Source organism: Bufo gargarizans, chromosome 3 (assembly GCF_014858855.1).
Source record: "Bufo gargarizans isolate SCDJY-AF-19 chromosome 3, ASM1485885v1, whole genome shotgun sequence".
Classification (NCBI taxonomy): Eukaryota; Metazoa; Chordata; class Amphibia; order Anura; family Bufonidae; genus Bufo; species Bufo gargarizans.
The window spans coordinates 194,857,093-194,874,662 of record NC_058082.1 but is presented as its reverse complement, the minus strand read 5'-3'; the positions used below and the strand labels follow the sequence as shown (position 1 = coordinate 194,874,662).

Sequence of the window (17,570 nt, the reverse complement as noted above, 5' to 3'; positions counted from 1 at the left end):
AGCTGAACGCTGCTTGCAGCGTTCGGGTGTCCGTCTGGCCGTGCGGAGGCGTGCGGATCCGTCCAGACTTACAATGTAAGTCAATGGGGACGGATCCGTTTGAAGATGCCACAATATGGCTCAATCTTCAAGCGGATCCGTCCCCCATTGACTTTACATTGAAAGTCTGGACGGATCCGTCCGAGGCTATTTTCACACTTAGCTTTTATATGCCAATATAATGCAGACGGATCCGTTCTGAACTGAGCCTCCGTCTGCATTATTATAATCGGATCCGTTCAGAACGGATCCGATCGAACGCTAGTGTGAAAGTAGCCTTAAAAGGACTGTCCCATGAACATATTCAACAGTTTTCACACCAGCACCTGGATCTGAATACTTTTGTTATTGCATGTAATTAAGAATTTAGTAAAGCCACTGAGTTATTTAATAAAATGTATCTGTATAGCGCCACCTGCTGTTTGCTCTTTTCTTTGTCTGTTAATCCACCTGTCTCATTGCCGAGGTGGATGCACATGCTCACTTCAGCTGTTAGAAGCTGTTACTGGGACAGAACAGCAAAAAGTACAGAAATACTGGGGAGATCTCTTGATGGATCTAGCTCTTTTAGAAAGAGATTGTCATGTACTTTATGATGTCTGATTTTTCTTTATTTTTTTCTTTTCATTAATCATGGGATAACCCTTTTTAAACATGATCTAAAACAGGGGTGCACAACCTGCGGCCCGGGGGCCACATGCGGCCCTTGATACCATTCTGTGCGGCCCCCAACCATCTGGTAACAGACATGTATGCCTATGTCTTGTGGCTGCTCACATGTATTTTTCATGTATTTCTCCCATTAGATGGGAGTCCTAGAAGTGTAACTAGACATTAATGGTATATAATGTGTGTTCAATATGCCATAAGTGCAATATTTCAGTTGTTAATACACCTTTAAATTTTAATTGTGGCCCTCGTCATTGGTTCAGTCTGGCAATGTGGCCCCCAACCAGGAAACGTTGTGCACCCCTGATCTAAAAACATATATAGTTGTATTATTAACAGAGTTATAGATTAGCTACTGTTCTCCTTTAACCACATGATATATCTAGATATTCTGGTAAATGTAAACACATTTGGGTTCCATAATTCATTATTGATTGATCCCATGATCCCAGTCAAGAACCATGTACCCTTGTGTTTAATGGCAACATGGCTTCCATCCGCCAGTGCAGAGTCTATCTTCCTGTTCGATCTTCCACAGAAATTTCGTTTCGATTGTGTTACATTAAAAGCAGTTTCACAAGTTTGTTTGTCAGTCTCTGTTACAGCAAACTGAATAGGCACCATTTCCATCTCATCCGAGCCTAGAGTCCAGCCACTCACCATACCTGGGGCATGTGCAATCAGAACGTTCTCAGCAAAGTCTTTCTGGGGAATGCAGATGGGTAGAATATGTTTGTGGAACTTAATACCTTCTTCAAGTTTAAGCAAAGCAATGTTATGGTCTTCGGCATTATTGGAATGTCCTGTGTGGATACGATGACTTGCGACCTTGATCTTCTGCATGTTCTGAGTGTCATTATGTCCTGTGCAAAAGATTTTAGTTATACAATAAGTCTATCAAGAGTAAAATAAAATAAAAATATTGTGTAGCTATAGGAATAGCCTCAAAATCCTATATGAAGATAGTACCAAAACCCTTCCAAACAATATATTAATAAATACGGTTAGTTCTTACCCACAAGAATAAAAATTGGACCCTCCTGATTGCTGCACTTTACAGTTGTGAGTACCAAAAACTGGTTGAGTATGACTCCGCTACAGTAAGGCTTCCCATCTGAATTTAATAGAAGTACCTTAAGGGGAAAAAAAAAGGTTTTATGATTTTGTGTAGTGTTTTAAGGCCCCTTAACACTGATCAAGAAATTATCCGGAGCAACCGTTCATTCCTGATAATAGCCTGATCATGGGCTTGGGAGAGCAACATTTACCTGTAGAAATCATCTCCTCTATGGTGACAGGTGATCACTAGTGTGATTGCTCGTCACCGTACAGATTTAGGGTCCATTCACACGTTCGTTTTTTCTTTCCTGATCTGTTCCGTTTTTTGCAGAACAGATCTGGACCCATTCATTTTCAATGGGTCCTGAAAAAAATCGGACAACACAATGTGTGCTGTCCGTTTCCGTTGTTCCGTTCCGCATGTCCGAAAAAATATAAAACATGTCCTATTCTTTTCCGCAAAAATCGGATCCTGGTACAATACAAAGTCAATGGATCCGCAAAAAACTGAAGACATTCGTATGTCATTATGTATGTCATCCGTTTTATGCGGATTCCGTTCCTGGAAATGAAATCCCGCAAACAGAAACTTTTTTAATTTTTTTCAAAGAAATCCAAACAACTTTATTTGCTTATTGAAATTTATACATGTTTCCGTTTTTTGCGGATCCGCAAAAAAGGATGAAATACGGATAACATCGGGAAACATTTTCAGGAACAACGGATCCGCAAAAAACGGACCGAAATTCGGGATATAGAAAAATACTGACGTGTGAATGTAGCCTTATTGTTTTTGGGTAGCAAATCCCTGTTTATACAGCACGATCTGCTGCCCAGAAGTGTTGATTCACTGGGCCACGTCAACAATGGTTTCACCACATAAACCAACTTTTGCTCATCCATCGGATGATCATTGCCACCGTTACATAGGGACATTATCAGAAACGAGCGGTCCCGGTAATTGCCCCAATCATCAGCCCATGTTTACTGTCATAACAATTTTATAGGGGTTTTGTATAAATTAAGCTTAATCATTGAAATATAATGTAAAGTAAGGGTAGCTACACATGGTTTGTATGCAAGAAATCTGCACCCAAAACACGCATACAGCCACACTATTTATCACGGTTTAGGATCATTTTTGTGCAGTTTTTGGTACGAATTTTCTGTTTATGTTAAACTACTCTACTGAAGGTGCAGAATCGCACAAACCATTGACATGTTGCACATTTTAAAATCCACACAGCAGGTCAAGGAAGGAAGGAAGAATAAAAGCAAAGTGTACATGACATTTGTCAAATCTCGTACACTTTGCTGGCACTGTAACCCAAAATGTGTGCAGTTACCCTTATACCAGACCTCCAAAGTGTCTCTCTTTTGGGGGGACAGTCCCTATTTTTGGCCCAAGTCCCTCTGTCCCTCTTTGCTCTTTAAATGTCCGTCTTTTTGATCTGAGGTATAGATTTCCAGTAAGGCTACTTTCACACTAGCGTTAATATTTTCCGGTATTGCGGTCCCTCATAGGGTCTCAATACCAGAAAAAAAACGCTTCCGTTTTGTCCCTATTTATTGTCAATGGGGACAAAACGTAACTGAACAGAACGGAATGCCCAGAAATGCATTCCGTTCCGTTCTTATACTGGAGAGCAAACCGCAGCATGCTGCAATTTGCTTTCCGTCCTTGCATGCGGAGCAAGACCCACAATGCAAGTCAATGGGGACGGATCCGTTTTATCTGACACAATAGAAAACGGATCCATCCCCCATTGACATTCAATGGAGTTCATGACGGATCTGTTAATAACGGATGCAGATGGTTGTATTATCAGTAACGGAGGCATTTTTGCTGAACCCTGCCGGATCCAGTAAAAACGCTGGTGTGAAAGTAGCTTGATGCATTTACAATGTTGATCCAGGAAGTGTTTATCTGGTTCCTATCTATATGTTAAACCTTGACTTTATTATTTCATTATTTGGTGCAATTTTGATTTTAGAATTTTCTATATTCAGATAATTTTTGCGTTATTGTGCTCTAAGAAAACACAAGGAAAAATTTATCTTTCACACAATTAGCCATAAATGTCCCTCTTTGACCCTCTAAAAAGTTGGGAGGTATGCGTATGCATATAAAACGTGTGAAATCCACATCTCAACCTGCACCTACAAGTCTGGGGCACATTTACTATAGTGTCTGCTCCTGTTTTTAGGCGTAAAAATGCAGTTTTAGGGCTCATTTAGACGGCTGTATGTTTTGTTCTGCACCTGTTCCACATTTTTGCGGAATGGGTGCGGAGCCATTGATTTCAATGGGGCCACAAAAGATGCGGACAGCACACCGTGTGCTGTCCGCATCCGTTGTTCCGTTCTGCGGCCCCCCGCAAAAAATATAGAGCATGTCCTATTCTTGTCCGCAATTGCGGACAAGAAAAGGCATCTTCTTTGAGAGTGACTGCCATGTACGGACTGCAAATTGCGGAATGCACACAGGCCGGTATCCGTGTTTTGCGGATCCACAATTTGCGGACTGCAAAACACATACGGTCGTATTAATGTAGCCTTAGGCTACATGCACACAACCATATGTGTTTTGCGGTCCGCAAATTGCGGATTCCACAGAAAAAAAAAGGATGACGTCCATATGGCATCCGTTTTTTGGCGGAATAATTGTAACAATGCCTATTCTTGTCCGCAAAACGGACAAGAATAGAACATGTCATATTTATTTTTTGCGGGACACGGAACAGACATAAGGAATGCGGAAATTAATGGGTCCGCATCCTATCCGCCAAAAAAACAAAAACGGAACGGAAACAAAAAAAAATACGTTCGTGTGCATGAGGCTCATTTACTACTTAAAATGCACCTGTGTTGGAGGAATTTGTGCCTCATTCGCCTGTTTTAAACCTACGTTTTTTATGTAGGTGCCTTTTTTCTCGACCTATTTATGTAGGAGCGCCTTACAGTATTTTGCGCCATATTTGTCTAATTTCTTCGCCTTTCCAGGGCTGGCATTGTCCATGACAGGTGACATGGACGGTGTCCATACTTTGGGGACAGCAATTTGGTGGCACAGTTACGTGTGCATGAGCCCTAAACAATGGGATAAATCCGGTGCGTCTACACTTTTGGCTTACTTGAGGGAGCATTATTTTCTCCATATGCCAGAGAGCTGGCGTTAAAAAGGTTTGTGACTTGTGCAAATGGAGTTTTACTCTGATTTATTATCACTTAGGCTAGTTCTCAGATGTAAATGATGACAGAATTCTTTTAGATTTCATTCTAGGTGCATGGATTGCAGGAGGGTGCACTTAAAGGGAGTCTGTCACCACCATATGACCATAGACAGCGCTTACATGGCTCTGTAGCACACCTATACATGAATGTAATGGCACCTTTGTTATCTTCTTTACAGTTGCAGAAGCCGGAAAAACTACAATAAATTAATAAGCAAATGAGCACTCGCAAGTGCCCAGGGGCGGCGTTCAGTGTGCAGGAGCCCAGGCTGCTGTGCCTCATTTCATTCTGCCAGACCAAAGGATGATGCCGCCCCTGGGCACTTGCGAGTGCTAATTTGCATATTAATTAAACTTCGTTTTTCCTGCTTCTGCAAGTATAAAGAAAAAGACTAAGGCCCCTTTCACAAGGGCGAGTATTCCGCGCGGATGCGATGTGTGAGTTGAACGCATTGCACCCGCACTGAATCCTGACCCATTCATTTCTATGGGGCTGTGCACACAAGCGGTGATTTTTATGCAACACTTGTGCAAGCAAGTGCGGATGCGGTGCGATTTTCACGCACGGTTGCTAGGAGACGATCGGGATGGAGACCCGATCATTATTATTTTCCCTTATAACATGGTTATAAGGGAAAATAATAGCATTCTGAATATAGAATGCATAGTACAATAGCACTGGAGGGGTTAAATTTTTTAATTTATTAATTAAACTCATCTTAATCCACTTGATCGCGCAGCCCGGCATCTCTTCTGTCTTCTTTTTTGCTGTGTGCAGGAAAAGGACCTGTGGTGACGTCACTCCGGTCATCACATGGTCCGTCACATGATCTTTTACCATGGTGATGGGCCATGTGATGACCGGGCCCCTCCAGCGCTATTGTACTATGCATTATGTATTAAGAATGCTATTATTTTCCCTTATAACCATGTTATAAGGGAAAATAATACAATCTACAGAACATCGATCCCAAGCCCGAACTTCTGTGTAGAAGTTTGGGTTTGGGTACCAAACATGACGATTTTTTTTTCCGGAAAAATCGCACATGTTCCTGCAACGCACCTTTTCCTGGTGACAGACTGCCTTTAATCTATGACGATGGCATGCACATCCTCCAGTAGTGCAGGGATATTGCTGGTCTGGATAAATCTCCCCCTTAATTTTTGGAATTTAAATTTTTAAGCAAGGTCAATTTTCGCTAAATCATGCCCCCCTTTACTCCAAACCATGCCACAAAAAGTGTATAAAACAGAATAAATGTGGAACCACCACCATTTTTTTCCACAATTGCAATGTGGTAATTGACCAGATGAAACGCACTAATTTACACAGATAACAGACAATCTTGAGTATGGGACTCCCTCTATGATGTTTATATGACCTAACAGCAGTGGCAGACTGACCATAGACCCTACAGGGAAATTTCCCAGGGACCGATGCCAAGGGGGCCGCCCGAGCCCTCCTCACAGCCACCAGCCGGATATATAATGATCTGATGCTCTCAGCATTAATTAATGCTAGGAGCATCAGGTACTTATGCACCTGGCCACTATCTGCAGGTATCCTCATGCATTCAACTGTATTGTCATCCTCAGGACAGTGATACAGTTGAATACTGTGATGCAGGTGTCAGTATTTTATGCTGCACTGTGGTATTTGGTTCTGCTGGGGTGGTATTTTGTGCTGCATGAAAATACTGCTGACCCCGCCTACTGTCAATCTGGATCCACTTTTCTTTTTTTTCTGTTTTTTCTTTTTTTTCCAGGGCCCCTGTAAGTTCCCAGTCCACCCCTGTAAGTTCCCAGTCCACCCCTGCCTAGGGCCTCGTTCACATTTCAGTTTTTTCGGGGACATGCACTACTTTGATCTGTGATGCAGACTAAACACACCCATTGAAGTCAATGGGTCCGTGAAAATCACGGACACAACACGGATAGCGTATGTGTTGCGTCTGTTTTTCACTGACCACTGATAGGAGATGCTCGGGAAATACATTTTCAGCTGAGCAGCATCCGTGGAATGCAGATGACACTTGGAGGGGAAAAAGTGGACACGTACGTATCCTTCACAGACATCTTCACGGATGAAATGGCAAACAGACACGGAAATGTGAACAAGGCCTTACAGTGCATTTGAAAAAGGGGTTTTGAAAATAATGTTACATTTAGCTTTACCTGCCAGGGGAAGGAATTGGTGTAGTTGTCCTGGATTCCCAGCAATGAACTATTCTCATTGTACAGCATTTGTCCACAAGCATAGGGACCTGTCAATGGAGGAATAATACAGCAAGTAGCAAACTACAATTCCAGGGAGTATCTGAGTGTATTTTTCCTGATCACTTTTCATTGCAGCACAATATAATTTAGCAATATCATTTAGTTTAAGTGTGCCATCATAATATTGTCACAGTCACATCCATCAACTGAACACCATGGGCACTACTAAAGAAGAACCCAGTGACATGTTATTACGAGGAGAAGCTGCCAGCGGCTGCTCTTCTGGCCTCTTTCACTCAGTCAGTATTTGGTCATTACTTTTCATCAGTATTTGTAAGCCCAAACCAGGCGTTGGTCCAAAACACACACGCAGAAATCTTTCTAGGATCCTCTCCTGGTTTTGGCTTACACATACTGATAAACAATACTGACCAATTTCTGACCACATGAAAGTAGTGGCTCTCCATCCTAGATAAAGAGGTAGAACCTCTCTATGACATCCATATGCCCTAATAAGGCTTTTGGACAAATACCCTTCATGGGTCAACCATTTGAGAGGTAGTATCATGTGAATGGGCAAACTCTACTTCATGCCCTGTATATCAGACCAGACATAAGAGTGTGATTGGTGGAGGTCCCACATCTAGGACTATCAATAATGCTGCTTACAATAGCTATTATGCAGGAGTCTGAAGAGTGCTGTGCACAAAGAGCAGCACCAAATTTTGTGGGGCCTTTTTATCTGACTGCGCCCCATTTATCATAGGCTACACCTCCAGCATCCTGGTGCCACATACATCTACAGTTAATGGAGAGTGGCTCTCCAGAAGAAAGCAGCCATGTGGCGCCCAGGATATTTGTCAGCATGTCCGGCAATTCCCCCTTTCCTCCAGGAGCTTCCCAGACATCCCAGGCCATAGACATTAGAAAACTGTTCTTCCATTCATTCCCGCCTTTGTTCTTCATTAACATCCATCCTTGAAGTGACAAAGCATGCATATTTATTCCAATAGGAATAAAGATAAGCAGCTGCCTGGCACTTCTAGCAACACTTATGATCTTTCGTGAGGAAAAAGATTGGGCATGTCAAACTGGTTTTCATCTAGCAGGCACTATAGACATGAGCCTTTTATTCTCATTATGGCTGAAAGGAGTTGTTTTATCTTGACATGTATAACATATACACAGGTTACACCATAAATGTCTGATAGATGCGGGTTTCACCTCTGGGGCCTGTTCCTATCAAGAACAGGGCTTTGATGCACGCAGCTGGGAATGGAGAGGTAGTTGCACTTGCGGGGCTCTCTCTATTCACTTCAATAGGACTTCTGAAAATAGTTGGGTAAGTGCAGCATGCATGGTCCCTCCCTCCATATTCCTGGTGGTGTGCAACGGGGCCCCATTTTTGAGTTAGGAGCAGATCCCAAAAGTATATCTATTGGATATGCCATAAATATTGCACAACCCTTATAAGTAGAATTTGAAAAAGCTAAGGCAGACTGTAGACCTACTGTAGTCCACCAAGCAAAGCCCACAAAACAAACACAGGCTTAAAGGGTCACTCCAGGAAAAATTCAGTAATGAAGTTATATATGCTCCCAAAGTTTCATTCACCTGAAAGGTGCCATTACAGATATACCCCTGCTGTACCCTACTAGGCTGCAGCTGAAGCCTGAGCTGCCATAACAAGAGAGTGGTTCTGTTGTGAGCCACCTGAAACTGCAACACATAATTTTGCAGAAATGAGTACACCACTGCAGGATACTAACAGAACACCAGTGATGATGGAGCTTGGATAATGATAAAATGTAAAATTACCTCAGCTTTATGCCTGTCTCAATGATACTTTGGCCCAAATTTACTACTCCTGTAGATGATGTAAACTTAGACGGGCTGTCTAGACCTGCACCAGATTTATCACAGGGGCTCAGGCTGGATGGTAAGTCTGGTGCAGGGTTGGAGACTTTTCTCTGACTCCATACTAACTATTGGTTAGCTTACCATGAGACAGATTTTTACACTAGAATTGTGCCACCATTTTGGTGCAAAATGGCACATTTTAGGCCACCCTTTCCAGTGAAGATCTGCCCTTTTTCTACTAAGCACCATCTCCTTGTTGAGTATGTCAGAAAAAAGGTGTAGGAACCCTACATGTGCCAGTTTGTGCCAATTTTTAGACATATATGTTGCGGTGGATACATTAGTAAATCTGGGCCAGTGATGCCCAACCTACGGCCGGCGGGCCAAATGCGGCCCGCGAAGCTGTGTCATGCTGCCTGTGCCTGCAATCTCCCCGCCCAGCGCCGCCTCCTAGCTAATTTATTCACTGCACTTGCCTCTGTGAAATTGAAGAGAAGCGCCGTAATCTCGCACAGGAGCACTGGCAGAGGCATCGAAGTGCGCATGCACCGTCTTCCTGGCCTCTGCCAGTGCGCCTGTGCAAGATTACGGCGCTTCTCTTCAATTTCACAGAGGCAAGTGCAGTGAATAAATTAGCTAGGAGGCGGCTCTGGGTGGGGAAGGGGGATATCTGTGGAGGACACTGAAGGGGGGGGGATCTGTGGAGGACACTGAAGGGGGGGGGATCTGTGGAGGACACTGAAGGGGGGGGATCTGTGGAGGACACTGAAGGGGGGGATCTGTGGAGGACACTGAAGGGGGGGATCTGTGGAGGACACTGAAGGGGGGGGATCTGTGGAGGACACTGAAGGGGGGGGATCTGTGGAGGACACTGAAGGGGGGATCTGTGGAGGACACTGAAGGGGGATCTGTGGAGGACACTGAAGGGGGGGATCTGTGGAGGACACTGAAGGGGGGGATCTGTGGAGGACACTGAAGGGGGGGATCTGTGGAGGATACTGAAGGGGGGGGGGGATCTGTGGACGACACTTAGGGGGATGTTGGGGTGGGAGGTCCTGGAGGGGTGTTTGGGTGGAAGATCTGGAAGGGGTGGGAGGTCCGATAGGTATGTGGGGGTGGAAGATCCGGGGGGGGGGGGCATAATTTTTTTTGCTATGGGGCCCAGTCATTTCTAGCTACGCCCCTGATTGTTAAGATTGGGTGGGCACTGGAGCGATAGAGCGCCCTGCTGTAGGAGAAGCCGGTGGGAGATGAAAGGAGGAGGGGCCAGCTCCTGGTGGTGTCGGGCACACGGCGCAAGCATGGCGCTGGAGGATCTAACTGAAGCCTAAAGACCAGACATCAAGGTAGACCTGCAGAAGAAGGTGACAGCGCAGTATGTGATGTATGCATGTGTGTAATGTATGTAGTGCACTGTGTGATCATCACATACTGCACTACATACATTACACACATTTATACATCACATGCCCCCTCACAGTAATAATGCCAAGATATGTGCCCTCTTCACAGACTTAATGCTCACACATCCCCCCTCACAGTAGTTATGCCCAGATATGTGCCCCCTCACAGTAATAATGCCAAGATATGTGCCCTCTTCACAGATGTAATGCTCACACATGCCCCCTCGAAGTAGTTATGCCCAGATATGTGCCCCCTCACAGTAGTTATGCCCTGATATGTGCCCTCCTCACAGTAGTTATGCCCTGATCACACGTGCCCCCTCACAGCATTTGCATTTCTTTCTGGCAAAGCTACCTGTTTCCGGCCCGCGAAATTTATACCAAGTCTAGTGCGGCCCACAAATGGTTGGGCACCACTGGCTTATAACTATCAGTTTTACATAGCCTCTTCTGTGGTATGTGCATAGAAGTGTGCACCTGCCCACTGACATCTACGTAGAGAGGGGTCATGATAGCAAACATTTGATTCTACAATGTGGAACATACTGTATGTAGTAAAAGGGAGCACAAAGCCTTTACAATGTAAGTAAGGAACATACTGTATATTAGCACCAAGTGATGGCTGAATTAAAATTTTTGATTGGAATGTTCCTTTGAGCTGTAAACCCAATACTAAATCACCAAAGTATGTATATAAAAATAACATAAATGGACATCTTAAAGGAGTTGTCCAGGATTTTGATATTGTGGGCCTATCCTTAGGATAGGCCATCAATATCAGAAAGCAGCACCTTCACCGATCATCTTATAGCTCTGGTGCCGGAAATACACATCTCTGCCCATTGTGTAGTACAGTGTTCCTCAACTCCAGGCCTCAGGGCCCACCTGCCGATCACGTTTTCAGGATTTCCTTAGTATTCAGCAGGTGATATAAATAGTATCAGTGCATGAGGACTAACCTCAGGTATTCATTCTGTGGGATATTCTCAAATCATGTGGGCCCTGAGGACTGGTAACCACTTCTGCCGTTCTCTTCCATGTCAGCAGCACTGCAGTAACCAGCTCCATTCACTACACAAAATGAACAGAGATGTGTAGTTTTTGAATTTTACTGACAAACAAAAAAGCTAATTTCACAGCTTAAGGGCTCATGCACACGAGTAACAGCTTAAGGGCTCATGCACACGAGTAACAGCTTAAGGGCTTCCGTTTTATTTTTTACGGACCCATTGAAGTGAATGGTTCCACATACGGTCCGCAAAAAAACGGACACAGAAAGAATATACGTTGGTGTGCATGAGCCCTTACTACTCATTGCCGGATATTTTCTGCCTTCTAAATCTCAGTTCTTACCAAATTGACAGTCCTTTCCTGTGTAACCTTCAGTGCAAGTGCAGGTGTAGCGTCGAATGAAATCTGTGCACACGGCTTCGTTCTTACATGGGCTGGAGGAACATGGTCTGCCTTCTGCAGAAATGAGTCAAATGAGTCTTAATGATCAACTTTTATTATGAGCTACTTTTAACTTACACGCTCACACTCTACCATGTCATAGACTGGTATAATGCTTGCCCCTGAACAGGCAAGTCTTCACAACAGTACCGCATATTCATGTAGGTGCTCAGGTCCCAGAACACTGATATTTTAAATACAGAGATATGGTTGAATCCTGCATTCATTAGTCCATATATAGTCTCATAATCCAACACAGAACTGCCATGTACACAGTAGAGTCACATTATTATCACCACTTCCTACTATTGGAGTCAGCAGCGTATAGCTCATGAAGGAAGTCACGTGTCATGCGCTGGCTTGGTGGGTATATATTGCGAGCCAAAAAAACAATTATTGGCTTAAGAACCAAGGGTGGCAGTATTTCTGACACTGCGCAATTTATTAAACTGTTCCTGTGAACAGTTAAGGGTCCGTGGTAACGGAATCCATGAAAGTGTATCGTCAGTGGACAAATGGCAGCATGGAAACTGCCATTGATGTGAGACGTGAACATCGACTACGAAGGTGCTTGAGGGCGAACCGACAAAATCACGACTACGAAAAAGTGGTGCACCGTCGGATAAGGATCGCAGACCCCAATTCAATTGATTGGGTCCACGATCCACATGCGGCAGCTCCACAGTCGGTGCTCGTGCATTGCAGACCGCAATTTGCGGTCCACAGCACGGGCCCGACTCGCACACAGTCGTGTGCATGAGCCCTAAAACACTGATGTGTCAATGAGGCTTAATCCAGTTGAAAAAAACTGAAAGGTTTTGTATAGAAATTTCTTATGTGGCTTCAAAACTTGGGCTCATATGTGGAATTTTTCATCTACAAAACTGGCGAAGACGGTTATCACATGTTAGAATAAGGATTGGCTCATGTGTTTTATTAAGAGACGGATTAAAAGTTACATTTCAATCAATTTTCTCTATTGTTTAGTGTCATTTTGTGAAGTTTCTTCATGGGGAAAAGTCTTCAGATATCTAAGGAATTTCAGTAAATTCTTCTCTTAGGCCTCTTTCACACGAGCGTGATAAAAAACTGAATGTGGTACCCAGACTTGAACTTCTTCACAGAAGTTCAGGTTTGGGTTCAAGGTTGTGTAGATTGTATTATTTCCCCTTATAACATGGTTATAAGGGAAAATAATAGCATTCTGAATACAGAATGCATAGTACAATAGGGATGGAGGGGTTAAAAAATAAAAATAAAAATTTAACTCACCTTAATCCACCTGTTCGAACAGCTGGCATCTCTTCTGTCTTCTTCTTTGAGGAATAGGACCTTTGATGACGTCACTGCGCTCATCACATGGTCCATCACACAATCTTTTACCATGGTGATGGATCATGTGACGGACCATGTGATGATCGCAGTGACGTCATCAAAGGTCCTTTTCCTCACAGGTGAAGACAGAAGAGATGCCGGCTGCGCGAACAAATAGATTAAGGTGAGTTAAATTATTTTTTATTTTTTTAACCCCTCCAGACCTATTGTACTATGCATTCATGGGGAAATAACTATGCATATAAGGGGAAATAATAATGATTGGGTCTCCATCCCGATCGTCTCCTAGCAACCGTGCATGAAATTCGCACCGCATCCGCACTTGCTTGCGGATGCTTGCGATTTTCACGCAGCCCCATTCACTTCTATGGGGCCTGCGTTGCGTGAAAATCGGACAATATAGAGCATGCTGTGATTTTCACTCAACGCATAAGTGATGCGTGAAAATCACCGCTCATGTGCACAGCCCCATAGAAATGAATGTAAAAAGAGAAAAGGGTCCAGCTCGATTAAAATGTTACCTTTATTTTTCAGTGCAGATAAAAGCAAGTTACCCTCCAGTCTGCATGTTTCGGATCAAGGACAATAGCGATCCTTCCTCATTGATGAAGGATCGCTATTGTCTCTGATCCGAAACATGTAGACTGGACTGTAACTGGCTTTTATCTGCACTGAAAAATAAAGGCAACATTTTAATCGAGCTGGACCCTTTTCTCTTTTTACTCAAGTTACGCCGTGGTTCTTGGCATGGTCCGTGCTCGGTGTGACAGGGTTTGAGCACACCTACATTTTTTCCTCATAGAAATGAATGGGTCCGGATTCAGTGCGGGTGCAATGCGTTCACTTCACACATTGCACCCGCGTGGAAAACTCGCCCGTGTGAAAGGGGCCTTAATAGAAAAGTCAACAATAGGTGTTTCAACTTACCATGATAAGCTTTCCAAAATGTTTGCTGTAAAAAAAATGCATTGCAGTTAGATGACTGAGAACATAGAAGGAAAATGTATCTTAATTTGAATTAAAAAGCAAGATTTGAAAAGAGTTGTTCAGGGTTAGAAAAAAATGTCAGTTTTCTTAAAAAAAAAAAAAAAGTGCCTTATTTTTCCATTTGAAGTGAATGGGGCTGAACTGCAATACCACACACAACCAATGGACCGGGGTGGTGCTATTTTAGAATAAAACCAGCTATGTTTTTCTAATCCTGGACAACTCCCTTAGGTTCTGTTCACATATGCATTCTGGCTTCTCTTCACAAGGGAACAACAGCGCTGTGCCGCATCTGTTGTATGACAGATCCCAGAGGACCATATTGACTTTAAATTACATAAAAAAAATCCTAAACTAACAAGGACTGTTTTATATCATGTTTGCAGTGTCTGTCAGTTATATGAGTTTATACATCAGTAAAGAGGACCTGTCACCTCTCCTGACATGTTTGGTTTAGTAACTCTCAATGTCATAAAAAAAAAATAAAAAAAAAATTCTGGATCTGTTTTTATCATTCTCATCTCAGCCTTTGTAGCTTGATAGCAGCCAGTATCCTCTTTCCATAGGGACCCGCCTTCTCGATTTCAATGGCGGGGCCCCCATCATCAATCATCTTGCTTGCCTCTGTGTGGTAATGTGTTCCAGCAGGATGCACAGGCTTCAGGACAGGAACATTCTGACGCCATGGCTAGGCGGTAGGCTACTACTGAAATAAAATGTGTTTGGTGCAGTATTAGGGATACGTAAACCGAAGTCAGGTAATATTTGCATGTAGCTGTACATCGCGCCCCCAGATTTAATTTTACTGGTGAGCCCTAGAGATACCAGTGTGACACCAGTATCAGACTGAAGGGCCCACCCTCCATGGATAGAGGATAGTGTTGAGCGAATCGAAGTTAAACTAATTGACTTCGATCCGAATTTCAGGAAGATTTTATTTGCTGTGAAGTGGTAACAAATCAATTTTCCCTGAAATGGAGGTAAAAAAATTACATACTCTCCTCATCCATTTGTGCTCAAAGAGGCTGTCGCAGATGCAGCAATTTTGCGCACGGTGACATATGACGTCACCATGCTGGCCAGTGTGATGATGACATTATGTTACCATGTGAGATTTCAAGGGCCTCTACTTCATCAAATGGATAAGGTGAGTATTTTTCTTTAGATAACCCCTGAAAGGCCTAAATGGTAGCCTAAGATGCCGCGATCAGTAATGAAATCGGCATCTGAGGGGTTCAATGTCAGCGGGCAGCGCAATCGCCGTTCCCCATCATTGTGCCCGCTACATACAAAGAAATGCGTTTTGTGATGAAGTAATTAGTCACAAAGCTAATTTCTTTGTGAAGCAGCAAAAACGAATTTTCCATAACTTTGCTCATCTCTAATAGAGGACCTTAAGGGCCCTGTGTTATTCGGGGTCCATTATTGTCAAAGCTTGGGCCCACCATAGCCTCCTCTGGTACTCTGGTGGGCCATTGCGACCCTGTCCGACACTGCCCTTGAATAATACCGGACAGTTGTACTACGTATAATTTACATTTCAAATAAAAGAAATAAGGTAGTCTTCAAGGAGAACTCACGGCTTTATCTATGTCCTCAAATATTTCTCTCGCCTCCTCATATGTGCATATTTCTTCTAGGCATTCTCGTTCTAAATTTCCTTGCCGAATTTCCTTTAAAAAAGATGTAGTTAGCCCTCTTGGTTCTTTGTATTACTTGGTTAGCTTTTTCACTAGATAAAAAAACTGTACAGCGAAAAAGATGACTGTTAGGCCTCATGCACACAGACTTTTTTTTTGCGGTCTGCAAAAACGTTTTCCGTTGTTCCGTGATCCGTGTCCGTTTTTTCTTCCATGGGTCTTCCTTGATTTTTGGAGGATCCACGGACATGAAAAATGAAAAAGAATGAAAAAAAAAATCGAAGTCAAGTTTGCCTTTGAAATGATAGGAAAAAACAGACACGGATCACGGACACGGATCACAATCTTGTGTGCAGCCGTGATTTTTTTACGGACCCATTGACTTGAATGGGTACGTGAACCGCTGTCCGTGAAAAAAATAGGACAGGTCCCATTTTTTTCACAGGCTGGAAACACGGATCACGGACGCGGATGCCAAACGGAGCATTTTCCGATTTTTCCACGGACCCATTGAAAGTCAATGGGTCCGCGGAAAAAAATGGAAAACGGAACAACGGCCGCGGATGCACACAACGGTCGTGTGCATGAGGCCTTAGGCTACATATTTCTATGACATACACACGGCATAATACAATAGCACAAAGCATCTAATATTACAGGTGATTCCCAGCAGGAGGACCCCACCGATCTAGTGCTTATCCCTTGTCCTGTTGGTAGGGGATAACTTGCTACAACTGGAATATCCCTTACAGTAAAAGTAAAAACTATGGCCACTAAGGACCATGTCAAATATGAAAACATGAAAGAATGTCCACAGCGATCAGGTAGATTTACATTTGGTTGGAATCAAATATTTCCAGTACCAGAGACATAACGAAGGCAAACTTTCTCAGAAATGAAAAATGACGTCATACCTGTTTGTTGTGTCCGCTGGATGAGGACTAGTAAGAAGGAAATGCACAACGTCTGCACAGAATTTGCCATTTTGCTCATGAAAAGGGGGAGCAATGTTGGTTTAAAGCTGGTAAATGGAAGATACTTTTTTTTAAGTTCAAAGATCAGGGTCCAGTGAAGGCTCACTTGCAGGAAGGGGCTTTGTTTGCTCAGCGGGGGAGGACACAGCACATTTGGTAACAGATCAGAGAACACATGGCATGGAGGGTAATTGTCGTTATTATAATCTTCATGAACAGTATTCAAAAAAGTATTCACATTTTTTTAAAATATTTGACACAAATGTTATATTTTTATTATTTGATTAACAAAAAATATCATCTATAGCAGGCATGGCCAACTTGCAGCTCTGCCAGCTGTTGTAAAACTCCCACCATGCCCTGCTGTAGGGTGATAGCTGTAGGTATTCTGGGCATGCTGGGAGTTGTAGTTTTGCAACAGCTGGAGAGCCTCAGGTTGGCCATCCCTGAACTATAGTCATTCATGACTACAAATGTTTTTTAGAAATCAGATCATTAGTCAAGTGGTGATTCTAAAAAGTGACTGTGGTATAAATGCAAAATAAAAAAATACATAGTAACATAGTAAGGGTGGGTTCACACTAGCGTTAGGGATTCCGTTATGGCTTTCCGTTATAACATGGTTATAACGGAATCCATAGGATGGAATGCAAAACGGAAGCCTTTAAGAGGCATTCCGTTTTGCTCCATCCTAATAGAAGT

At 43.2% G+C, this 17,570-nt stretch overlaps 1 pseudogene; it reads right to left on the bottom strand.

Moving 5' to 3' along the window:
- Positions 1 to 898: 898 nt before the first annotated feature.
- On the bottom strand, positions 899 to 16,878 carry LOC122932168 (annotated as a pseudogene).
- Between the last annotated feature and the right edge of the window lie 692 nt (positions 16,879 to 17,570).